At 38.8% G+C, this 26548-nt stretch overlaps 1 protein-coding gene across 2 annotated transcripts in view; it reads right to left on the bottom strand.

Moving 5' to 3' along the window:
* Window positions 1-26548, bottom strand: part of SGCD (sarcoglycan delta) — a 1041370-nt gene that overhangs the window by 610963 nt on the left and 403859 nt on the right. The gene's annotated exons all lie outside the window — the stretch shown is intronic.

Raw genomic sequence — 26548 nt, 5'->3', positions numbered from 1 at the left:
TGAAAAAATATACATTCCTAGTCTCCACCCCTGGAATCTCTAATGCGATAGGTTTGGGGTGTTCTGTACAGCTGCGTATGTGCGTTCTTGGTATTTTTCTTGAGGCAGAGTCTGACTCTGCCACCCAGTCTGGAGTGCAGTGGCGCGATCTTGGCTCACTACAACCTCCGTCTCCCTAGCTCAAGCGATTCTCCTGCCTCAGTCTCCTAAGTAGTTGGGACTACTGGCGCATGCCACCACGCTAATTTTTATATTTTTAGTAGAAACAGAGTTTTGCCATGTTGGTCAGGCTGATCTCGAATTCCTGACCTCAAGCGATCTGCCCACCTCAGCTTCCCAAAATGCTGAGATTACAGGTGTGAGCCACCGTGCCCAGCCACAGCTGTTTTAATATTCATGGGATTCTGCTCAACAGCAAGATTTGGGAATATGAGAAATGAACAACGACTAAGGAAGCCTTAGTTCTAGTCTGACTAACTTACCGAGTACTCTTTGCAATGCTCTGTCTTCTCTTGGCCTTGGTTCACATATTCGTAATATGAAGGGGTTGCATCACAACATCTTTAAGACCTCTTCTATAATCTGCCGTTCTGAGAGGCTTATGATTCCTACTTGGTGAAAGTGGAATAGCTAAAAGTAAGTGGAAGGAGCTAGAAAGAAGAAGAAATACTCTGGTAAATGTAGAAAAGATCAATGCACATTCGGCCCATAAGGTGGAATTTTGGCAGGTCAATTGATTTTTTGATAGCTTTTTGGAAGACTCTCCTGCCACACGAAGCAAAAACAGTACGTGCGACCTTCTGTTTCCTCTTATCTCAGAGGTGTGCTGCCTGCGCAGCAAGGCTGACGGGCTCCTGCATCCTGAAATGTTCATCAGGTTAAAGTTAATGAGAAACTAGCCTTGGCAGGAAGCCCACTGACACCTCAACTCTCCCAGTCACTGGCAAGGAGCACAAGTCAGTCTTGTGACAAGCTCCGTCTTGTGAAGACGGAGGGCTACTTGGCTCTATCAGCTGCCCACTGACACAGAGCAGCTGAGAAGCCATCATGCTGGACACTGCAGACATTATCCAGAGTAAATCCTGTGTGCTGCATTTTTTTTTTTCCTAGCCCACGACATTACTAGGTTTGTCTGGCTTTCCATAATTTGGTGTTGGTGTTCCTTTCCCACTAAAAAGAAAGGTTGTGACCTATAGGTTCAAGATATAACTAGGTTGAAAACATAAATTTGTTTGGCCTCCACAGTGTTTTTATAACATTTAAGTCAACATTAGAAAACTGAAATATTTCGCATAAAAAGCCAATTTTTCAGATTCTCCTATAAAACACTAAAGGTCTGGCAACACGGCACCACTCACAATATTTTACAGCTGAGTAATAGGCTGCCCTTTTTAGAAGAAACATAATCTCTAAGCTACCCTAGACCCCACCACTCCTTATTGTATCTCTGGCAAAAAGTCTAATATCTATGACCATTTAAACTTGTTTCAGATAGACAGATAGACGGATAGATAGATAGATAGATAATTTTTCATAGAGAAATACTTCGGTGGCTACATTTCTAACAAAAGTGGGAATAAAGAGAAGAAAAGGCTGGTCCCAGAGAGCAGCAGGTTTCAGAAAAATAGATTATCCTGTGATTATTATTGTTGCATGTTCTCATTGTTCTATGATGTTGCAAACCTTTCCTGCATGCTTAAAATGCAAACCTGACCTATTTTACTCATTAACATTCCCTGCCTTATCCCTGTAGACATTGGGTTTGTCATCACTTTATGAAAAGAAGAACTGAGCTATGTGCAGAGTCCAGTAAAAAGTCAGGGAACAGGAAAAGGAGCAGCATGTTGCAGGGCAGTGATTTTCAGCCCTCTTGAAATGAAAGTTCCTTTAAAGTAGAAAAAAATGACTGGGTGAAAAAAATACTTCTATCAGTTATCTATTGAGAGGCACAAGGTTGAGTAGTCAAGCACAGTTTAAGAGCCAGCCAGCCTTAGTTATAGACAAACAGTCCAACTACTTTACCTGTCAGCCACTGTTTCTCACATGGAGATAATAATTTTTGTCTCCCATGGTTCTTATGATACTCAAAGAAAAGTCACAAATAAAGCACTAAGTGCAGTACCTAGCACATAGTAAATGTTCAGTAAGGGCTATTACCATTGCTATTACTGATTGATAAAATGCATCATGACAAAAAGCTGGTAAGGGTATATTATAATTTTGAATGTATTTATTTTTGAAATGAATTTGTTTTTTATCAGTCACAGTGGAATCCATATATGAAAAAATAATAGCAAATATATTTCTCAGATATTATGTATTCAGTCCACAGACAACACTTAGTGCTTAGGGAGTTCTAAGCTTTCTTCCTCACTGCTTTCTAGGGCTTGAAGATCTAAGAGAGAGTGGAAGAGGAAAGGCCACTGTTCAAATCTAACACATCAGGCTAAAATTATGTTTCTTCTGCTTAACTGCATTCCTCCTTGGGAGGAAAGAAAGTGGAGGTGGAAGACAGAGAACAAGGGAAGAAAAAAAGAAAGCATCTTTGAGCAAGTTACTGGACAGCTTTGAGTCTCGGACCCATGAAGTGAGGATTCCAGATGAGAGCAGTGGTCAATCAGTGCTTCAAGGAGCCCTGAGTTTCACAGAATCTCCCTTAGGGGCAGGGAACAAGGGGCAGGCAAAGTGGGTTGACTTCAGACCCTGCCCTGCTTTAGGCAACAGTACATCTTTTATAAAGATTCCAGGTAACATGTCGTGTGCAAAAAGTGTTCCAATGCTTACCAATTGTTTAAAACAACTGGGGTGGTTAATCTTGAAAGCAGCCATTCTCAAATTTGGCTGTACATTGGACTCACCCTTTGGAGCTTTGAAAATACTGATGCATACGATGTAACCATGAATTCATTTCACTGGTTTTGGGTGTGGCCTGGAAACCCAGATATGTAAATCTCTATTGATTTCCATGTGTAGCTGACATCAAGGACCATCACCCTAGAGTCTTCCCCCAGATCTGACAAACACTATTTCTAAATGAACGGCTACAAAATCACCCAAGGAGGGGATACTAATGGAGGCATAATTAAATTCTTCTTACCCTTTGGTATATTTCTAATGAGACTATCAGCCAAAATAAGGCCAAGGTAGTCCACTAGGCTGCTCTCAAGTCTATTCAATGTAAAGTTCCCATGAAACATAAGGAAATAAAAAATTTGATCCCTTAAAGAGCAGGATTTCAGGAGAGTTCACATTGTTAAAGAATGCCAGTGATGTTTACTTATTTTCTTGAAGATCCGATTTCTAATTACTTCCCTTCATGGAGATAATAAAAGAAAATGCAAATGCAGTTTTTAAAGCATTATTTAAAACCAAGGCCCACATTAAAAACCTCATCACAGCCTGGATTTCCATACACAGTCCATCAAGAGAACCAAAGTCCTATTTTTCCCAGGAAAAAAAAAAGCAACATTTTTTACTCACTTGATTTTGAAAGCTCCTTTGCAAGGCTACTTATCTATGACTCTGTGACAGGTTTGCAACATTCAGTTCATAGAATAGAAAGGTGTATTCAGAGAGTGCTATCAGAACCTAGTTTGAAACATTTGAAAAAGACAACACAGCAAGTTAGCTCTGATCACCTAAGAGAAATTAGCTGACATAAATACATGTTGACATGAGCTTACGTCATTTAAAGTCTTTGAAAAATAGAGATTATACTATCTTTCTTCCCCTACTTTTGCTAAGCTAAACTCACCAAGCTCATTTTCTAACTAACCCAGAGGGAGAGAGATGTCACCTGATGCCTTTTTGGTGAATAGAAGAAAAGAAGCAGACTCATAGAATTCCTAACTTTGAGAAAAAAACATATTGATTGATTGGTCAAAGGATACTTTGGTTGCATTTTCTTCAAGAAGTTATATATTCACAAGCCATTATCTAAGTCAGTGCTATCCAACGGAAATATAATGTGAGCCACATTTTTTAAACTTTCTAGTAGTCAGATTAAAATGTAAAAAGAAAAGGTGAAGTTTCAATATACTTTAACCCAATGTATAAGAAATACTACCATTTCAACAGGTAGTCAACATTGAAAATGTATTAGAAATGGGTTAAGTATTCAGCATATGATTTATATCTCAATAAAGTTGTTAAAATGAATAGAGATATCCTATATTTTTTATACTAAGTCTTGAAAATCTTAAGTGTATTTTGCACTTAGAGCACATCTCAATTTGAACTTGGTAAATGCATTTCAAGAGTTTAATTGCCACACATGGCCAGTGGCTACTGTACTAGATATATGATTTAAATGACATATACAGAATCAGGACTTATGTGAAGGGACTATCATGTGCATTTAGTTCACCTCCTTTTTATTTCACTCTCTGACCCACGATGTCTTCAGTAAACAATATTTAAAATAGTCAGGACCATAAAGACACATAAAGGAGTTTTTAGTAAGGTCAATGTCTTAGTCAAAGAAACAAATCGAGGAAAGTCTAATCAAAGAGAAAGGTTAACCAGCAAATGTAATATTAAATGAACTCAAGTTTGTATTTGTTTTGTTTTGTTTTTTTTAACTCACAATTATTCAGCATTATAAAGGGGTAAACTAATAAACTCAGTTCTGTTTTTTTTTTTAAGACCACTTTCAAAAAAGTATCTCCCATGTACTTGCCATTTATAAATCAATACCTCAATACAGGCCAATGGCTTCAAGAGAAACATCTTTGGCTCTAGCTCATGATCCTCACTCTTGTCTGCTCTTTTCCCTTCCCTTCTGTTTATGAATCACAAAATCCAAACAGAACCAATCTGGAAAGACTAGAGGACCTTCCTTGGAGACTATGGAAAGGGGAATCTTTCCAGACCAAAAAAAAAGAAGAAGAAATGATGTAAACATGTAGACATACCTTTGGTCCAGCTGTATCTTAAAAAAATCCTTGAAAAAGAGACTGGAAACTCCTTCCTGCAAAAATTAGTGTATTCTACATTGGCTTCCAGTTTTGTTAGTAAACATTTCTTCACAATGAAGTCTCTGAGTCAATATCCTGGAAGGGAACCTAGGCAGTATCTTGGTGCTCAGAGAAGTTGATGTCCTTTTACTCTAAGAAGAATGATTTTTCTTCCAGGAAGTAATTAATAGAAATGAGCCAATGCATTATGGCATTTGGAGACACTTTCATCTGGTTTGTAAATTCTGCACTCTTAATATAAATTTAATATAAGGAATAAAAGTGCAGTAAATAAGAGCACTACACATTTCTAATGAAAATAAGGAATCTATTACCTCAATGTACACAATCTGCAATTGTTTTGGGCAGAGGTGGGCTCCATTACATTTTACACAGGTTATTAAATAAGAACTAAGAGATGATATCTACCCACAGTTGTGCCACACATCCAAAAAGAAAGGCCTGACTATTGCTTTTAGTAGTGACATTCTTGGAGGTGACGGCCATAGATACAGGAAAGTTTGTCTCTTCCTTTCTAGGTCTTCATGTAAAGAATGGAGATATGAAAGAGGAGAAAGCAGGAATTTCTTGTGTCTGCTTCTCACCTTCTCTCTCTGACCACACTTCTTTTTACCATCTATCTCCACTGGCTCCCCCTGATGTATCTAGATTTATATTAATGTGTTACTGAATGATATAAGCTCCTCTCTATTCTTAATCTAAATTCAGAGTAATGAAATGTTTTACTTTTTTACCTTTTTTATGTTTATCTACTGAAGTCATATTTTCCTCTTCCAATCATCTTAAGAGCCCTTGAAGTCCAGACATTTTTAACTTTCAGGCCACATGACTATGTATTTGACATTCTGAAAGTTCTTCCAGTTCTTTTTTATGTCACAGAATAAATATAAAGACCATTGAGCAGCTTTGAGGAAAAATAGTGATCAATTAATAAGCTATCTTTCAGAAAGCAAAACAAGTTCATCATAAGAGAAAGCAAGTCACTGCGTAGAACTGTCTCCTCTTTCACAACAATGGATTTTAAGAGTCTTAGAGAAAACACAGTCTAAAGATCACTGCGGGGAAGCCACAGCTTATCCCCTTATGAAATCCTGTGTCCTTCCAACATTCCACGCTTATCACAGAAAGTGTTAATTCAATGTCAAATCAATGCATATTTATAAAGCTCTATACTACATGCATGACACTGTACCAGGTACAAAAGCTACGCCATCAAACAAACCCAACATCATTCCAACCATTAAGGAACATCACAGTCCAGTAGGAAAGACAATTGTTAAGCAGATGATTGGAATTCAAGGTTTGATCGCAGTACAACATGGGAGAATTAGGGCACATCGACCAAATACAAAGGGGATGGAAGCAGCCTAGCGTAGGGGGTTAATGAAGGTCTGTTAAAACATAAGCTGAGCCTTGAAAGGCGTTTAAAACTTTGCTAAATAATGTGGGTAGGAGGGTTGAGAAGCATCCCAAGTGTGTGGACTAGTAAGCACGGGCAAAGGCTTTAGTTGCTGGTGTGGTGATTTAGAGGAGCCAAAAGGAGTTGCAAAAAGAGTAGACAGAACTGAGAGAGTGGTGGTGGGTGCAGGGAGCCCTGAAGACTTTCCTAAAGGATAAGAAAGCCTCTGGCCTTTACCCTAATTCTAACAGCACACTTCTGGAGGGTTTTAGACAGAGAAGAGATGCCATTAGGCCTGCATTTTTAAAAGACCACTCCAGCTGCTGGGTGGAGAACAGAGGAGAGAACAAGGATGGCTGCAGGGAGACCAGTTAGGAGGCTAAAAGGGCACTGGTTTTCAAGGCCAAGTCTTCAGTTGTAAACTGGTCCCCATGTGAATGAAGCCTGCCAGTACATTTCCGTTAGCCCACAGACCATTTTAAGAAGTAGATGATTCCATATACAAATTTGCACTTTCAGCATCTCACAAATGATAGCCTTGCAAACCATAGGCTCACTTAAATACACAAGGAGGCCATGCCAGCCTCCTTCAGGCAGGGCATGCCCCACGACCCTCCCCACATCACCCCATCAGCTCTCAAGGTCCCCACCTCCCCTGGCCCCTTCACTAGCTAGCCCTTATAGAAACTATGGTAAGTGACCTCCAGCTAAGAACCATCTACTGATCTATCTCAAGATAAGGAAGTGTAAAAGAGTCTGTTCTTCAAGGGCCGAAGAGGTGAGCAGCCCATCCCTAGGGCTGCCCTTTGCTGAGAACCAAGAGACAAGGAAGAGATCACAGACTCTGGATCCTGAGATAAGCTGAAAACATTAGTTCAGGGATGATGCAAAGAAGCATCTGAAGAATAACATCCAAAACGTGATTCAGTCTGCTTATCAGAGTATAATATTGAAAAACCATAAATCAAATTGTTAGAAAGAATGAATAAGAGCCAGTATTTGATAGCACAACAGGGTGACTATAGTCAGTAACAATTTAATTATACATTTAAAAATAACAAAGCGTATAATTGGATTGTTTGTAACACAAAGGATAAATGCTTGGGAGAACAGGTACCCTATTTTACATCATGTGATTTTACACATTGCATGCTTGTACCAAAACATCTCATGTACTCCACAGATACATATACCTACTAGGTACCTGTGACAGCCAGGTTCCCATTAGCAATCAGAATAGTCAGTTTCCACTAACTATTAAAATTCTGATGAATGTATAAGTTAAACATTAAAGAACTGGAGAAACTGGTGCCTGAGTACAAGGGCTGGAATACGAAAACAAACCCATTCAGACCCCCGCTTTGGCTTCTTAGACCCCAAAGTCTTTCTCAGACCCTAAAGTCTGATGGAACAATAAAAGCACTCTTACGGATATACCTTGTACCAGGGCCCACTTTAGATTAAGAAACTTTCCAAGGCTCTAGAGAAAATTTTCCAGACCCCGGACCCTAAAGACTAGATATAGATTGAATGAAACACTCCTGCTTGTAGGTGCACTCCTGCACATAGGCATGAAGCTTAATATGTATATAAGCACTAGAAAAAACCTTGTAATTTTGAGTTGGTCTGGTGAGTTACTCCAGCCTTCTCCCTGTAACCAGTTGCGGAAATAAACTCCCTTCTTTCCCAGTCTGTCTGTATCTCATTATTGGATGGTGAGAACAACCAGCTGGACCTCATTCTGTTCAGGAACTTACCCACAAAAATCAAAAATTAAAAAAATAAATAAAAAGAAAGACCATACATCAGTTACATCAACAGAAGTCAATTTTAAGCAGCTTCAAATAGAAACCTTTGAGTGGAATGGTGGTTGGGGGAAGACTTCCATATGTTAGCAAGACAGATAAAATAAATAGATGCCAAACAGCTGCCAGGACCACTCAACTTTTTCTCTTGGAGAGAAATTTTTAGACTCATGAGGCTGGACAGGCACTCCAAGCACTCTTTGAAACAAGACAAACCCAAAGGTACCCCAGTTTCCAGGTGCTGTGTTTGCATATAGTCTGCTGATATATTTGGGTAATATATCTATTGCTCAAAATCACGGCATATTTTGTTATACTTTTTATTTGAAACATGATTTCCTTATAGAGTTTTTGTTGTTCATTATGTGGTTCACATTTGTCTTTCTTTTCTCATCTTCAAGGAAGACACACATTCTTTTTTCACTACATCACTTGGTTCACCACATCACTTACTGGAGGAGGGGTAGTCCTAGCAGCAGAAAAACAAAGGTTTATGATTATAGGCTTTGGCAAAGTGCAAGTGGCACCATTTCTTAGCTTTTCTAGCCCCAGGAATGAAATAAACAGAAGGACACTTTCTCCTTAATTTCTTCCTTTTCATTTCATTCAGGAGTACATTTGGCATTAAGATGAAAAGTTTACCAAAGATCTAAGAAAGACATGAGGCTTCAATGAGTCATTTAACCTGGCAGTCCTTCTATATGAGTTCTACTTCCTTTAACATCTGAATGTCACTGCATTAAAAGACAGTAGAATTTCTCCCAGTTATTTATCGGACAACTTGCAAACTGCCACATCACTAGATTTTGTAGGAGATTTAAGTTTTTCTCTTCTATTTATTTACTCATCTTTCTCCTCCTGCATTCTCATCTCTAATTTCTTATCTCTGCATTATAAAGATAGCTGATAACATTTGAAAGTTTAATAATTAATTCAACAAACATCCTGACAGTTTACTGCATACAAGCCCTGCATACAGAAATCTTGCTTTCTAGTCGGGGAGTGATGCAGCAAGAAACAAGAAAAAAATTTAAAAATGTGGTTATTGCTGTAATAGATGTATGACATGGAAATGCAAACAGCCAGGGAAAACCAGATGGTCAGAGAGTCCGGAAAGCATCCTAAGACTTTGAACTCTTTTAGATATGACAGTTATGTAAAACTGGTAATCAAGAGAATAAAATGTATCCTTTCCATGTTAGGCTTGGACATTGCTTAACAAGCTCACACAAAGATTACTTAACTCCATAAGAATTCAGTGTTTGATATTGCTATTTACTAGTTCATGAGAGAATTTACTTGTTAACATAAGACCTATACATCTTACTGAAAAGATAAATGCAAGGTTACAGTATATTACCCTATAGGACTAAGTCATTTTGTTCTAATTAAAATTTATTTCAAAATGCCTTTTGTGGTGGACATTACGTTGTTCCTTTAAACATTCTTTGACCCAGCTTTACCATCTTCTTATTATTTTCATTAATTAATGAGCTGAATAAAACCTTTGCCATACATTCATTATATATTTGTATGAGACTCATGTTTTTACTTTCTGAGTATTATACTTTGGCAAAGTAAGTCTTTAAGGATGAATAAGAGTCTATCAAGAAGTCATATATTCCTTCTTTTAAACATTTTCCCCAAAATAGCACACATAAATGGGGAAATAATAAACTAATAAGTTAAAATAAAACAGTTCATTTCCCCACCCTCCCTACCTGGGCTTCCCAGAAGCAATTAACTAAATTAGCTGGCTCTGTACTTTAACTCTCTAGTGGTTAGCTCACTAACGCTTATTTTTAGTCTTATATTACTCTCATCATTTACCTTTTTGGGATATTGTCTATTCACTCACTCTGTAAAATATAAGAATTTAGCTTATTTGCAAAATCCACTTCCCCTCCAAATTTTGTTCTTCTATGGTTAAAATTACATATAAAATTACAACTAAAGTTAGAGTTATAATTTTAAGTAATAGATCTAAACCTTTGTCTTGTTTCATTAACCTCAGAGGAAAAATCTTCTCATTTTGTTAAAGTAGTCATACCTCCACCTTTCCTTCACCGCTTATTCCCTTGACACCATCTACCATCAAGTACCTTTGTTTCCATTGTCAAGCTTTGTAACATTCGGTTAACGTGACTGTGAGTTTTCTTTATAGGTTAATTCTAAAGTTGAAAACCAGTTTATTATGACAATATAAATTATTCATTGGAGAACCAGGTAGTATGCTAAGATGATGTTTATTTATCTTTGAATGCAATGTCATAACCTCTAAACCAAAAAAGTCAAATCCTTTTTTGTTTTGTTTTTTAGAGATGGAGTCTCGCTCTGTCGCCCAGGCTGGAGTGCAATGGCGCGATCTCAGCTCACTGCAAGCTCCACCTCCCAGGTTCACGCCATTCTCCTGTCTCAGCCTCCTGAGTAGCTGGGACTCTAACAGGCACCCACAACCACGCCCAGCTAATTTTTTGTATTTTTAGTAGTGACCGGGTTTCACCATGTTAGCCAGGACGGTCTCGATCTCCTGACCTCGTGATCCACCCACCTTGGCCTCCCAAAGTGCTGGTATTACAGGCATGAGCCACCACACCTGGCCTCAAATCCCTTTTTTTAAAGCTATATCTGTTGCTCAAAGTTATGGTACATTTTGTTATTTTCTTATGCTTTTTATTTGAAACATTATTTCCTTATATAGTTTGTGTTGTTCATTCTGTGGTTTACAATTGTCTTTCATTCTCTTTAGAGAACACATGCATGCTTTTTCACTTCAATTTGTTCATGTGAAAAAATTATTTATTGGTAGTAAGTGCTTCATTTTTCTTCTTGAGTGTATCCTTCTTGAAGTTTTTGGACTCTATACTTTTAACCAAATACTTACTAGAACTGCTAATAATTATCTTCAACTTTTTTGGGAGGCTTTCATTAGTGTCACTGTTTCTTAATTTATTAAAATAATTATTTCATAAAATTCATTCTTAATTTCAAAGAATAGATTCAAAAAGGATATAGAGGGGTCTAAAAATCTTGATGCTTTAAAATGCCCTTATTATGACCTCACTTTGAGTTTGTTTTTATCTTAGTTTATTCTCACACTGCTCTAAAGAAATATCTGAGACTGGGTAGTTTACAAAGAAAAGAGGTTTAATTGGCTCATGATTCTGTAGGCTGTACAGAAAGCATGGCAGCATCAGCTCAGCTTCTGCGGAGGCCTCAGCAAACTTACAATCATGACAGAAGGAGAAGGGGGAGCCAGAACTTCACATGGCTGGAGCAGTAGGAAATGAAAGAGAAGGGAGGTGCTACACACTTTTCAACAACCAGATCTTGTGAGAACTCACTCACTATCACAATAACAGTACCAAGGTGATGGTGCTAAGTCATTCACGAAGGATCCACCCCCATGACTCAATCACCTCCCATCAGGCCCCACCTCCAACACTGGGGATTACAATTCCACGTGAGATTTGGGTGAGGACACAGATTCAAACCACATCATTCTGTCCCTGGACCATCCAAAATCTTATATCATTCTGACATATCAAAATACAATCATGCCCTCCCAACAGTTCACCAAAGTCTTAACTCATTCTAGCATTAACTCTAAAGTCAAAAGTCTAATCTGAGACAAGGCTAGTTAGTCCCTTCTGCCTATGAGACTGTAAAATCAAAAACTAGATACTTCCAAGATACAGTGAGGGTACCGGCATTGGGTAAATACTCCCATTCCATAAGGAAGAAATTGGCCAAAAGAATGAGGCCACAGCAAAATTGACAAATGGGATCTAATTAAACTAAAGAGCTTCTGCACAGCAAAATAAACTACCATCAGAGTGAACAGGCAACCTACAGAATGGGAGAAAATTTTTGCAACCTACTCATCTGACAAAGGGCTGATATCCAGAATCCACGATGAACACAAACAAATTTATAAGAAAAAAACAAACAACCCCATCAACAAGTGGGCGAAGGATATGAACAGACACTTCTCAAAAGAAGACATTTATGCAGCCAAAAAACACATGAAAAAATGCTCACCATCACTGGCCATCAGAGAAATGCAAATCAAAACCACAATGAGATACCATCTGTCACCAGTTAGAATGGCGATCATTAAAAAGTCAGGAAACAACAGGTGCTGGAGACGATGTGGAGAAGTAGGAACGCTTTTACACTGTTGGTGGGACTGTAAACTAGTTCAACCATTGTGGAAGTCAGTGCGGCGATTCCTCAGGGATCTAGAACTAGAAATACCATTTGACCCAGCCATCCCATTACTGGGTATATACCCAAAGGATTATAAATCATGCTGCTATAAAGACACATGCACATGTATGTATATTGAGGCACTATTCACAATAGCAAAGACTTGGAACCAACCCAAATGTCCAACAACAATAGACTGGATTAAGAAAATGTGGTACATATACACCATGGAATACTATGCAGCCATAAAAAATGAAGAGTTCATGTCCTTTGTAGGGACATGGATGAAACTGGAAACCATCATTCTCAGCAAACTATCGCAAGGACAAAAAACCAAACACCACATGTTCTCACTCATAGGTGGGAATTGAACAATGAGAAAACATGGACACAGGAAGGGGAACATCACACTCCGGGGTCTGTTTTGGGGTGGGGAGAGGGGGGAGGGATAGCCTTAGGAGATATACCTAATGCTAAATGATGAGTTAATGGGTGCAGCACACCAACATGGCACATGTATACATATGTAACAAACCTGCACATTGTACACATGTACCCTGAAACTTAAAGTATAATTTTAAAAAAAAATTGCAAAAAAAAAAAAAAAAAGAATGAGACTACAGGCCGTATGCAAGTCCAAAACCCAGCAGGGCAGTCATCAAAACTTAAACCTCCAAAATAATCTTCTGTGACTCCATGTCCCACATCCAGGGCATGCTGGTCCAAGGGATGGGCTCCCAAAGCCTTGGTCAGCCATGCCCCTGTAGATTTGCAGGGATCAGCCCCTGCAGCTGCTCTCATGGACTGGCATTGAGTGCCTGTGGCTTTTCCAGGTACATGGTGAAAGCTGCTGGTGAATCAACCATTCTGGGGGCTGGAGGGTGTTGGTGCTCCTCTCACAGCTCCACTAGGCAGTGACCCAGTGGGGACTCTCTATGGGGGATCCAATCTCACATTTCTCCTCTGCACTGCCCTAGTAGAGGTTCTCTGTGAGGGCTCTATCCCTGCAGCAGGTTTCTGCCTGGATATCCAGGCTTTTCCACACATCCTCTGAAATCTTGGCAAAGGCTCCCAAGCCTTAACATTTGCATTCAGTGCACTCACAGGCTTAACAACATGTGGAAACCACCAAGGCTTACAGTTTGCACTCTTTGAAGCAGTGGCCTGAGTTGTACCTGGCTAGAGCCAAGGCTGGAGTAGGAGGAGCTGGGAGGCAAAAAGCAGTGTCCTGAGGTCGCTCAGGGAAATGGGGCCTTGGAACTGGCCCATGGAACCATTCTTCCCTCCTAAGCCTCTGGGCCTGTGATGGGAAGGGTTTCTTCAAATGTTTCTTAAATGCCTTCCAGTCCGTTTCCCCATTGTCTTGGCTGTCAGCATTTGTCTTCCTTTCAGTTATGTAAATTTCTGCAGCCTATTTGAATTATTCTCCTAAAAATTGACTTTGATTTTCTACTACAGGGTCAGGCTGCAAATTTTCCAAACTTTTACACTCTGCTTCCCTTTTACATTTAAATTCCATTTTCAGGTCATTTATTTGCTCATACATAAGGACATAGGCTGTTAGAAGCAACCAGGCCAAATCTTGAAAGTTTTGCTGCTTAGAAATTTCATCCATCCTAAAACATCACTCTCAAATTCAAAGTTCCACAGATCCCAAGGACAAGGGCACAATGCAGCCAACCTCTTTACTAATGCATAGCAAAAGTGACCTCTTCTCTGGTTTCCAAAAGTTCCTCATTTCTATCTGAGACCTCCTCAGCCTGGACTTCACTGTCAATATCACTATCAGCATTTTGGCCACAAGAACTTAATAAGTCTCTAGGATGTTCCAAATGTTCCCTCATCTTCCTGTCTTTTTCTGAGCCCTCCAAATTGTTCCAACTCCTGCCCATTACCTAGTTCCAAAGCTGCTACGTTTTCAGATGCTTTTATAGCAATGCCCCACTTCTTGATACCAATTTTCTGTATTAGTCTGTTCTCACATTGTTGTAAAGAAATACTTGAGACTGGTTAATTTATAAAGAAAAGAGGCTTAACTGGCTCACAGTTCTGCAGACTGTACAGGAAGTATAGTGGCTTCTGCTTCCGGGGAGTCCCCAGGAAACTTTCAAGTATGGCAGAAAGCAAAGGGGGAGCCAGAATTTCACATGACCAGAGCAGGAGGAAGGCAGGGAGGTGCTACACACTTTCAAACAATATGATCTCATGGGAACTCACTCACTATCATGATAACAATACCAAGGTGATGCTGCTAAACCATGAGAAACTGCTCCCATGATTCAATCATCTCCCACCAGGCCCCACCTCCAACACTGGGGATTACAATTCCACATGACATTTGGGTGGAGACAGAGATCCAAACCATATCAGGCTGAAAATAGTTTTTTCCTCAGAAAATGAAGGAAACTGCTCCACTGCTTGCTGCCTCTAGTATTGCTGATAAAAAGTTTGATACTAGTTTGAAGATTATTTCCTTGCATATGAGGTATTCTTCTCTCCCTGTTACAGAATGTCTTAAGATCCTATTTTCTTAGAGTTTTGAAAATTGAAGACAATGCAACAGGGATATAGAAGTGGGTTCCTTCCCATTTACTTCACTATGCTCTGGATATGTAAATTCAATCATTTCTCTTCCTTCAGTGTAAATAATATTTTAAACTTTCTTTGATAATCAACCCCTCCCCCATTTATCTTGTATCTCTGAGGGTCTTTATAATAAGAGGAAAAACCACTGCATTGATCTACCAGATTTGTCTTTTTACCCAATGAGACAAACAATAAATCTTGAGGCTTAAGGATAATAATCTTCTTTGACCCTATGTCCTGCCCCCCGCTAGGTTAAGGGTTGGGCCTTCAAGGCCCTGAGCCCAGGCTTTGCTGTGAGCAGCCCACGTATCAGTTCTCACATGCAGAGGTCAGGTGCCTGCAGCTCTCGCAGTCTGGGAAATCACACTTTGGTGCCTCCATAGTTCTGGGGTCTTGGGGTGACCTTGCTCCCATGGCTCTACTAGACATTTTCCTAGCTGGGACTCTCTGTGGTGACCCAGTCTCGTGTTTGTTAGGCACTGTCCTAGTAGGGACCCTCTTGCCTTCCTGCCCCTGTGGCAATTCTCTGCCTGGGTCCTGAGACTCTCCAAGGCATCCTTTGAAATTTAGGTAGAGGCAGCCAAGCCTTCACTTACATGTACTCCATAAGCCTGCAGAATTGGCACCACATGAACACACCAAGATTTTTGGTTTATACCTTCTGGAGTGGAGTCACAGCTAGGGTGGTCAAGTGGAATTCAGGAAGCAGAGACTTGAGGAAGCCCTGGGCAGCAAGCCTCAAGATTCCACAGCCTCCTGGGCCCCCCCTCTTAAAACTGTTCTGCCCCAGGGCCCTGGCACTCTTGGCATGTGATGGAAGTGGCAGCCTCAAAGATATGTGAAATGCCTTCCAAGTCATTCTTTGATTCTCTTTTGGGGCTAACTTCTATCCATACTAATCTTCTTATCAAAGGGTCACTTGGCCAGGCACACCCTTGGTTTTCTCTCCTAAACATGCTTTTTTATTCTTTATATTACTGGGCTGAGAATTTTCCAAATTTTTATGTTCTGTATCCTATTTGATTATAAATTCTGTCTTTAACTCATTTTTTCTATTCTCATATTTTACTATATAAGCAGTTGAGAGAAGCCATGCAGCACCCTAAACACTCCACCTAGAGATATTCTCCACTAAATTTCCTAGTTCATAGCTCTTAAATTTTGCCTTCCACAAAGCAACATGATACGGAAACATCTCGGCCAGTTCTTTGCCACTGTGTAAGAAGGATGTCCTTTTCTTCTGTTTCCAATAAGATATTCCTCACGACCATCTACGACCTCATCAAACTGGTCTTTCAGCCTCCACATTTCTACCAACCTTCTGTTCATGACTACTTAGATCATCTTTAAGACAGCCTTTCTCTACATCTCTCTTCTTCTGAGCCCCTACCAGAAGCACCCTTAATGCTCAGTTCACAGCAATACGGGCTTTTTCCAGAATTAACTTTATAACTGTTTCAGCCTCTACCCGTTACCGACTTCCAAATCCACTTCCACATTTTCAGCTCTTTGTTATAGCAACAACTCCACTGCTCTGGTTCTGGTTTCTATCTTGTAATTTTGTACTGCTGTAACAAAACAGCACAGACTGGGTAATTTATAAACAGAAATTTATGTCTGACAGTTCTGAAGACTGAGAAGTACAGGATCAAGGTACTGGCAAGTTTGTTGTCAGGTAAGGGGTGCCCTGCCTGCTTCCAAGAGGAAAGCTGCATCCTCCTGAGGGCAGGAATGCTGTGTCCTCACATGGCAGATGAGTGGAATGACAGAGAGCACTTCCTTCAACCTCAAGCCCTTTTATAAAGGTGTCAATCTCATTCCTGAGGGATGAAACTTCATGATTTAGTCACCTCCCAAAGGCCATTACCCTTTAACAATGTTGCATTGCAAATTAACTTCCAACATGAATTTTGGAGGAGGCATCATCCTTCGAACCATAGCAACTATGTTTTTCTCTTCCATGCTACCAGTTTTCTTCCTAAGTTCAATAGTCATTTCTTATTTTAAAACGGGGGAGTGAAAGTTTCCCTGTGGTTAGGACATAGAGGAATAAGAACAGAATGTGCTCCTGCCCAAACTGTAAGAAATGGTCTTCAACAGACTAATGCATACCTTTCTTTAAAGGTATTAAAGAACTGTGGCTCCAAAGAAGTCTAAGAGGATCAAATTCCAGAGAGACAAAGCATTTCCTAGGTGAGCAAGGACACAGCTCTCATAATTGGAGCCAGGTGCTAATATTGGAGGTAAGAGAAGCAGAGAAACAAGCCTACCAGAGAAAGACAGCCTTGTTTAGACTAGAAGAAACTAGCTAACTGTTGATGAACCTATAAGCTGACATATTGAATTTGAAGCTGTAAAAGCCCAAACTACAAAAATTAATTCAAGATAGACTGCTACCCTAAATATAAAGCTAGAGATATAATATTTCCAGCAGAAAACATAGGAGAATATCTTTGTGACTTGGAGTCAAGCAAAGAATTCTGAGGTAGAACAAAAAAAGCAGAAATTATAAAATAAAAATGTAAATAAACTGGGCTTCATCAAAATTAATAACTCCTGTTCTTCAGAAGACATCATTTAAAAAATGAAAAGTCAAGTAACAGACTGGATGAATATATCTACGCTATATATAAATGACATAGAACTATATCTGGAATATTAAAAGAGCTCTTACAACCCAATAATAAAAAGGCAAACAATCCAATAAAAATTGGGCAAAAGACTTGAATAGACTTTTCACAACAGATATACAAATGGCCAATAAGTACAACTGAAAGTGCTTAACATTATTAGCCAACAGGGAAATGCAAACTAAAACAAGAAGAAATCTTAGTTTATATCCACTATGGTTAAATTTAACAAGGCTAACAATACCAAGTATTGACAAGAAAATAGAATAATTGGATCTTTCAAATATTGCTTATGGAAGTGAATCACCTTGGAGAACCATTTGGTGGTTCCTTCTAAAACTAAATGTATACCTTCCCCACATCACAGAAATTTCACTCATTGATATTCACTCAAAAGAAGTGAAAACTTATGTCTACACAAAGACATGCTCACAAATGTTTCTAATAGTGTAATTCTTATTATTCCCAAATGGGAAACAGCCAGATGTCTATCAAAAGGAAAATGAATAAGTAATTATAGTATATTAATTGAATGATGCTGGTGAGAAGTAAAATGGAATGACCTACTTTTACACAAGACAACATGGATGAATCTCAAAAACACACTGAATAGAAGAAGCCAGAAACAATAGAATATATCCCATAAGACCAGGTATGTGAAGTTTTGGGTTGTTTTGTTTTGTTTTGTTTTGAGATGAAGTCTCGCTCTGTTGCCCAGACTGGAGTGCAGTGGCACGATCTCAGCTCACCGCAACCTCTGCCTCCTGGGTTCAAGTGATTCTCCTGCCCCAGCCTCCTCAGTAGCTGGGATTACAGGCATGCACCATCACACTTGGCTAATTTTTTCTATTTTTAGTAGAGATGGGGTTTCACCATGTTGGTCAGGCTGGTCTTGAACTCCTGGTCTCAAGTGATCTTCCCACCTCGGCCTCCCAAAGTGCTGGGATTACAGCCATGAGCCACCATGCCTGGCTCCGTGTATGTGAAGTTTCAAAAGGCAGAACACTGGCGGCCTCAGTGGGAGAGGAAAATATCAGGACTGAATGAACTTCATGGTGAGAGAAATATGCTGTATCTTGATTGGGGCAGGGGTTCCATGAGTGTATACCTTTGTCAAAATTCAGATCCCACATTTAAAATGTGTGATTTTATTGTATATTAATAACATCACAGGAAAGTTGAGTATAAAAATAAATGGTGAAAATGAGTTAACTATTTTGCTGTAGCTGGTGAAATTTTCTCCACTGTGTTATAACAAGAGTCATCTTGCATGAGGGTTAGGTGACAGAACCACCCATATTTGGCAGGCAGGAATTCTACCACTGAACCAGTAATGCTGCCGGCCCCACCCATATTTGAGACAAAATTCATATATAGTCAAAATGACCCTGGAAAAGTCACTAGAAAAGTGTCCAGTATTTCACAATATAACACAGAAGCATTTCTCTAGGGAAGAAATCAAGTTAAATACCACAAGAAATACTTCAGATATTTTTAATCTAGTATAATGCTAAACACATTTTAAACAGTCGAATCTTATTTAATAGAGTGAGATGGTCATGCTATGAAAAGCATGAAGAAACCGAGACCTACTAAATTAGAAAATTTATGCCTCCCATTTGACTGACCATCTGGAATATGTTCCCACTGAGTAGAATGAGAAATACTTAAATTATTTTTCTACATGTTCTCCATGTTCCATTGTATATAGTTGAATTGAGATAAGTTAAATGTGCACAATACATGACACTTTTATATGCAGGTCTGTTTTCCCACAGGACTGTGGCTTCATGGGCACATTGGTGGGGCTGCAGCACTGGCTGGCTTTCCTCAACGATAAGCAAGCAGGAAACTAAGCCCAGGCTTGGGATGCCTCAAAGGGCATAAGGGAAAGACCTTATTTGGTCACCCATCCCACTGATCAGCTGTAAATACCCCCTTGAGAAATTCACTTAGTGTTTTCAGAAAAGAACCCTCTGGTTTTGTCCTGGGGGTAAAATGCTCCTATCATTCCATTAATGAGTAGCAATGGAGAAGAGGAAGAACTCTGCTTCATACCACAGGCCAACATTCAACTTTTGCTCCTTTCCTCCCTCACTTTGTCATAGTTCCCAATTTTAAGACCTTTACTGAGTAGTTTCTTGATTTCTTTACTGAGCTGTGCTTTATATAATACAAAATTATATTTTTTTCTATATATCTTTCAAAGATGTTTAAAAATCAAATCTACTGTTTATTCCCCTCCCATTCTTTTTGCCACTTGGGGTTTAACCATTAACTGTACAGAAGAAGGTAGTAACTTTTGCTTGAGTTCAATCCTATAGCTTTTAGTAAAATCTCAGATATCAATGATTTGAATATCATTAAATGTCAAAAATCTTTTCTGGTTGTTCCCTATATCTATAATCTCTCTTTTAGGTCACACACTTCCTTATATGGAACCTTCGTCTGTCTTTATGTGTGCACATTATCTCCTAAAGGAGAATGAGATTAAAATCATAAACTATTGAGGGTCACAATTCCCTCTATATCACTACAGAAAGGGCTCCTAACTTTTAATCCATGGATGCACTTAAGTGGATCCAAACACATCCTGAAATTGTATACAGGCCATGTGCATTTGCATGCGGTCATCTATTTCTGAGAAAAAAGAAACATATTTTTATTCTAAAAAGTGATCAAGGCTAGCATAATGACTCACACCTATAATCCCAGCATTTTGGGAGGCCGAGGTAGGAGACTGCTTGTGAGCAGGAGCTCAAGAACAGCCTCAGCAATTTGGCAAGTCCCTGCCTCTACAAAAAAATTAAAAATTAGCTAGGTATGATGGTGTGCAACTGTAGTCCCAGCTACTCAGGAAACTGAGGCGAGAGAATCACTTGAGCCCAAGAGGCAGAGGCTGAAGTGAGCTGCATCTGCACCACTGCATCCTAGCCTGGGCAACAGAGCAAAATCCTATCCCAGAATATAAATAAATAAATATAAAAACACAGATTGAAGGTAATGTATTGGAAGAAAAATGTCAGAAAGGTAGTAACTAGATAAACAGACTGTATTTTGATTTGTGAGGAAGGGAGTTTTTATCACCTTTATTATAGTAATGAGTCATTTGTCTATCAGAATGTGTTACATTTTTTGTTACACCGCTAATAATGACATCAAAATGTTATTTGTAGATAAGGCAACACCAGTCAGAAAACTCAATTAGGAAGTCCAGATCCTGAAAACTAACCTTCAGGAATCTAAAATATATTGAAAATGGTCTCTTAAAGGAGTAAGTGTATCAAAACCCAAAAAATCTCCAGGGACATTAACATTCATTTATACCAAAAAAAAGCCAAAGTATGGAAACAGTTCCACAGACATTCCATATGTAGCAACATGTTTCAGAAATGCTTCTTGGCTTCTGAAGCCTAATAGATTAAGTCTGGTAGCTTGCTAAACTTTTTCAAAATTCTAATATAAGACCCACAGTCTCTCAAGCAAGGATTTATGCATAGGAGACAAGGAAAAAGTAACTGGAAGCTGGACAGAAAATCTTCTAATCCAGAAATAGCAGATAGGTTTCCATGCTGGTATCAAGTACTGTCTGGAGTGATGTGTTGGAAGGATTCTACAGCCCCTGAGCTAGAATTAATTAGTGATGTCTGTAAGCCTACAGGGAAGAGGGGTAGTAGCACATGTACCAGGTGTCTTATATCCCTGGCCTAGAGCGAGAGGTGAGGGCTACCATAAAGGCAGAAGAGCACAATGATGTATTAGAAAGAAAGGTAATAAGAATGGATATAGTGGGCAGGAGGAAAATATGAATACAAGACATATAAAATATATTATACAGATGGAAAAGTTAGGACAGCAAATAAAAACCCAAACCAAAAACAACTGGAAATTAAAAAATAAGAAAATCCAAAAAGAATCAATAAGTCTTGAGAAAATGACCTATTTTAAAACTAAATCCATTCTGCAATATATTTATCCACCCATCCATATCTATTGAGTACTTACTATACGCTATGCAGAGTTGGGAACTAGAAGATACATTCATAAAAGCAAGAATTGTTGCCTCGAAGAGCTTGAATTTCACTGAGGGAGACTGACTTGTAAATACAATTATAATGATCACTCTTCACAGTAAGAATTACAATACAGGTTTGCAAAAAATGCGATAGAGTCAAAAGGGAATATGTGACTTCCAGCTCAAGGGAGTCCAGAAGGCCTCCAGTGAACTGGAACTTTATTATTATTTTTTTTTTATTATACTTCAAGTTCTAGGGTACATGTGCACAACGTGCAGGTTTGTTACATATGTATACATGTGCCATGTTGGTGTGCTGCACCCATTAACTCATCATTTATATTAGGTATATCTCCTAATGCTATCCCTCCCCGCCCCCCCCCCACCCCACGACAGGCCCAGTGTGTGATGTTCCCCACCCTGTGTCCAAGTGTTCTCATGGTTCAATTCCCACCTATGAGTGAGAACCTGTGGTGTTTGGTTTTCTGTACTGGAACTTTAAAGATGAGGGGTTTTCGAGATTTGTTGCTGTTGGTGTGAGCACTACAGCAAAAGAACCAGCAAGTGCACAAGAGAGGTGATATAAAAGGACATGGCATGTTTCTAATAAATGGAGACATTCACTGAAGCTGGTGGAAAGACTGGGGGAAGAGAAGAGAAGGGAATGAGTAAAAAGACATGACACAAGGCAAATGGAATGGGAAGATGGTGTACTGTAAGTGAAGCTCTTTAGACAGTCCTTCAGGCAGCAGGGGAGCGGGATAGTTTTCAAAGCATTTTCACATTTATGCCACTTTGATCTTCATAACAAATATATGAGATGGGCATAGATTGACTCCTCAATCCAGGCTAAATATGAGGAAAATGCTGGTGTACTGGTGTAAACATTTGAAAAAGTCTCATGAAAAGAAATGGACCAAGAGTGGGTGGGTTTCGCAGCAAAGCAAAGGGGAAGAATAAACAAGTTGAAGGGGGAACAAAAGGTCTTTCTGTGAGATGTGAATTTCAGTGGAGAGATTTTTAACCTATGTTATATTTGCTTAGTTATGAAAACAATATATTTAAAACTGCAGAAAAAAGTTAAAATGGCCATTTCTTGTGTTGGAGAGAGACAGAGAGAGAAACTGTGTGTGTGTGTGTGTGTGTGTGTGTGTTTTAACCCGGCAAATAAGACCTAAATCTGTACAAGATTTTGAACCCAGCAGCAACTGAGATTTTGTTAAGTTTCAAAGACCTTGGGTAAAATTCAACCCAAGTAAACAAACAGACTGCAAAACATAATGCTCAAGGGGAAAAACACAGATCTTTTTTTCAGTAACTGTCAAAAAGAGACTATTCCTAAAACAGTAACTATTTGAATTAGACACAAAAAAAATAAAGGCAAAAACCACATTCTGCTGCTACCAGAATCAGAAGCAGAATCGAAGAACATTAAAGGAAGTATCCTTTAGTTCGGCAGGACCAAAAAACCTTGGGACTAGAACTGAGCCCGTTACATGCATTTTAAGGGCCCAACGCAAAGATCACATGAGAGAATTTTAATCCACCAGGGTGGTTTCAAGAAAGCTGCTTGACCTCTCTTTCTTAGTTTCCTCATCCATAAAATGAGAATAACTTTGTAAGAACTATTATTGGAAGTAGGAAGAAAAGAACAGAATATCTCTGGAATATATAAGTGAAAAAATGAAATTATATTTCAGATAAGACATTCTGAATGGCATTTCAAGGTCTCATTGAAGAGAGTAAATGCTAAAATTCAGCAAAAAGTCTTTTATAGAATTTATATAAAATTTCTTTAGCTCAATCTGTTTTGACCTTCATATTCCATGTTAGAGTCAACACTTACAGTTTGTCACACATGCTCAAAGAGTGCTCCTGTAGCAACATTAATTACTAATTCACTTGAAATTGAATGAAACTGCAATCTTTGCTGAGCTCTAGGCTTATCTGATACAAACACTCATTTTACATTTGAGGAAATTGAGATCCAAAAGAGAAGGTAGGTGTCACATCGATATGAAGTGGCCAAGCTCAGTATAACTCCTGACTCAACAGGGACTCAGTGTATACTGGCAGAATAAAGAAATAAAACCAGCTGTAGAAAGTGACATTCAAAATTATCCAGCCGGATTCTTCTCTTTTCACAAGAAATCATGATTCCCTTCTGCTGATCCTCTCCATGTTTGACACTAAGATATTTATTATCTGAGACAAAATTTCAGTGCATGATGAATTTTCAGAGAAATTTAGTGAGGGCTAAAGAAAGTTTTAAGAGAAGGGCCGTCATAAGACTTGATAAGTTAGCCACAGTTCCGCTGCTGTGCTGTGAGGCACAAAAATATAAAAATCATCATTTCCACATCCAAAGAAAACAGACAAGTGCAAAAGCGATCCACATGAATATTAGGACTTCTACAAAACCAGCATAAGATTCACTGATAAGAAAGATCCCAGAGAAGAAAATACTTATCTACAGACACATCACACACAAACACACACACACACAAAAACACACCCCTCCAGGTACACCTGACAGTACCTGAAAAATTATTCTTCCAAGTCACCCATCTCCCCACCCTCAGTGATGACTATGAGAAACAATAACAAAACCTACCCACAAAAGCAGTCTCTAATTTCCTTTTGACAACATTACTTGGAGGTGCATAGAGATTTTCTACTTATATAGCAACTTGGTAATAGACTAATTAATTTTTCCTTATAGGAAAAGCACTGTTAGCTTGCACATATTTGCATTTTTTCTGGCTTTTAAATTGTACTGTGGAAATCAAGTCTTCAAATGCTACAGATAAAATAAAGACTGATGCTGAAGTCATGAAGAAAATAATATGACAGTAATACAAATTGTGGAGGTGCACAGAGGAATTCAGCTCTTCGATGTTCCCAAACAATTAACCTTGCTGATATCTGTTAAACATGCTAAATAGTTTCAGGCTGCTTTCAATCATTCTGGACAGATAAAGCATAACAATTATATTTAATGACAATTTTTCCTCAACACAATTTCCTATATAGTAATTAAATGCCTTTTTTTTTCTGTTGAGCAACAGGGTCCACTTCATTCCAAGGTTGCAAATTCTTATAATAAAACACTGATATAGTTTTTAGAAAACAACAGCATTTTGCTTTCAGCTAAAATTAAGTGAATACATAGACACACACAGGGACCCTGAGCTGCCACATACAACAGGAAATTAGATTATTCTCTGGCTTAGGAATGTCATTGTTCATATAATCTCTAAAACCCCAAACAGCAGCCTAACATTTATAGAGGGCTTGTAAGTAACCATCACATATTAGTTTTTTAGCAGCATAATTTTATTTAATCCTTACTTTGTATCAGGTAGGTATGAGAATCATCCCCATCCTATGAATGAAGAAACTGAGGTCTGGAGCAGTTCAGTGACTTGTCATTGGTCATACACCCAGAAAGTAGAACCATCTGGACTTGAGCCAAGGCAGTCTCACACCAGAGCTCTTTATTAAATGACATTGCCTCTGCAAGTCATATGGGGTTTTCTAAACTGCATATTACACAGTTTCTGGCTCTAGAATTTATATTATGGTCCATGATCTAGAAGGTTCACCCTGAGAAAGCAGACTTGTATTAGAGCACTTTAAAGCAATGATCCTTGAGGGCAGAAGTAATATTTGCTATTAACTTTAATGTCACCATAATTATTAGAAAAATACAGAATGCTGGCCGGGCGTGGTGGCTCATGCCTGTAATCACGGCACTTTGGGAGGCCGAGGCCGGTGGATCACATAAGGTCAGGAGTTTGAGACCAGCCTGGCCAACGTGGTGAAACCCCATCTCTACTAAATATACAAAAAAATTAGCCAGGCATGGTGGTGGGTGCCTGTAATCCCAGCTACTCTGGAGGATGAGGCAGGAGAATCACTTGAACCTGGGAGAGGCAGAGGTTGTGGTGATCAAGATTGCACCAATGTACTCCAGCCTGAGTGACAAGAGCAAAACTCCATCTCAAAAAAAAAAAAAAAAAAGAAAGAAAAGAAAAACGAGAAATACAGAATGCATTTATTTAACAACCACTGTCCCTAATGGGCTATTCTGGTAGCCTCTTCAAGAGACTATTTCCTCACAACTGGCCTGGAATAAAGATGGAGTCATACAACTTAGGAAATACCATTCTGGACATAGGAATGGGCAAAGATTTCATGACAAAGACACTAAAAGCAATCATAACAAAAGCAAAAATTGACAAGTGGAATCTAATTAAACTTAAGAGCATCTATACTGCAAACAAATAAAAAGTAACTTTCAACAGAGTAAACAACCTACAGAATGGAAGAAAATATCTGCAAACTATGCATATGACAAAGGTCTAATGTCCAGCATCTACCAGGAACTTAAATTTACAAGAAGAAAACAAGCAACCCCATTAAAAAGTAGGCAAAGGACATAAATACTTTTCAAAAGAAGAAATACATGTGGCCAAAAAGCATGTGAAAAAAAGCTCAATATCAATGATCATTAGAGAAATGCAAATCAAAACCATTACAAGATACCATCTCACACCAGTCAGAATGGCTACTACTAAAGAGTCAAAAAATTACAGATGCTGGTGAGGTTGCAGGGAAAAGGGAACACTTATACACTGTTGGTGGGAGTATAAATTAGTTCAACCACTGTGAAAAGCAGTATGGTGATTCTTCAAACGGCTAAAAGCAGAATTACCATTTGACCCAGCAATCCCATTACTGAATATATACCTAGAGGAATATAAATAATTCTACCATAAAGACACATGTGCATGAATGTTCATTGCAGCACTATTCAGAATAGCAAAGACAATGAATCAATCTAAATGCCCATCAATGGCAGATTGGATAAAGAAAATGTTGTATATATACACCATGGAATCCTATGCAGCCATAAAAAAGAACAA

Source organism: Gorilla gorilla, chromosome 4 (assembly GCF_029281585.2).
Source record: "Gorilla gorilla gorilla isolate KB3781 chromosome 4, NHGRI_mGorGor1-v2.1_pri, whole genome shotgun sequence".
Classification (NCBI taxonomy): Eukaryota; Metazoa; Chordata; class Mammalia; order Primates; family Hominidae; genus Gorilla; species Gorilla gorilla.
The sequence above is the reverse complement of the archived record's forward strand: the minus strand, read 5'-3'. Positions and strand labels throughout refer to the sequence as shown.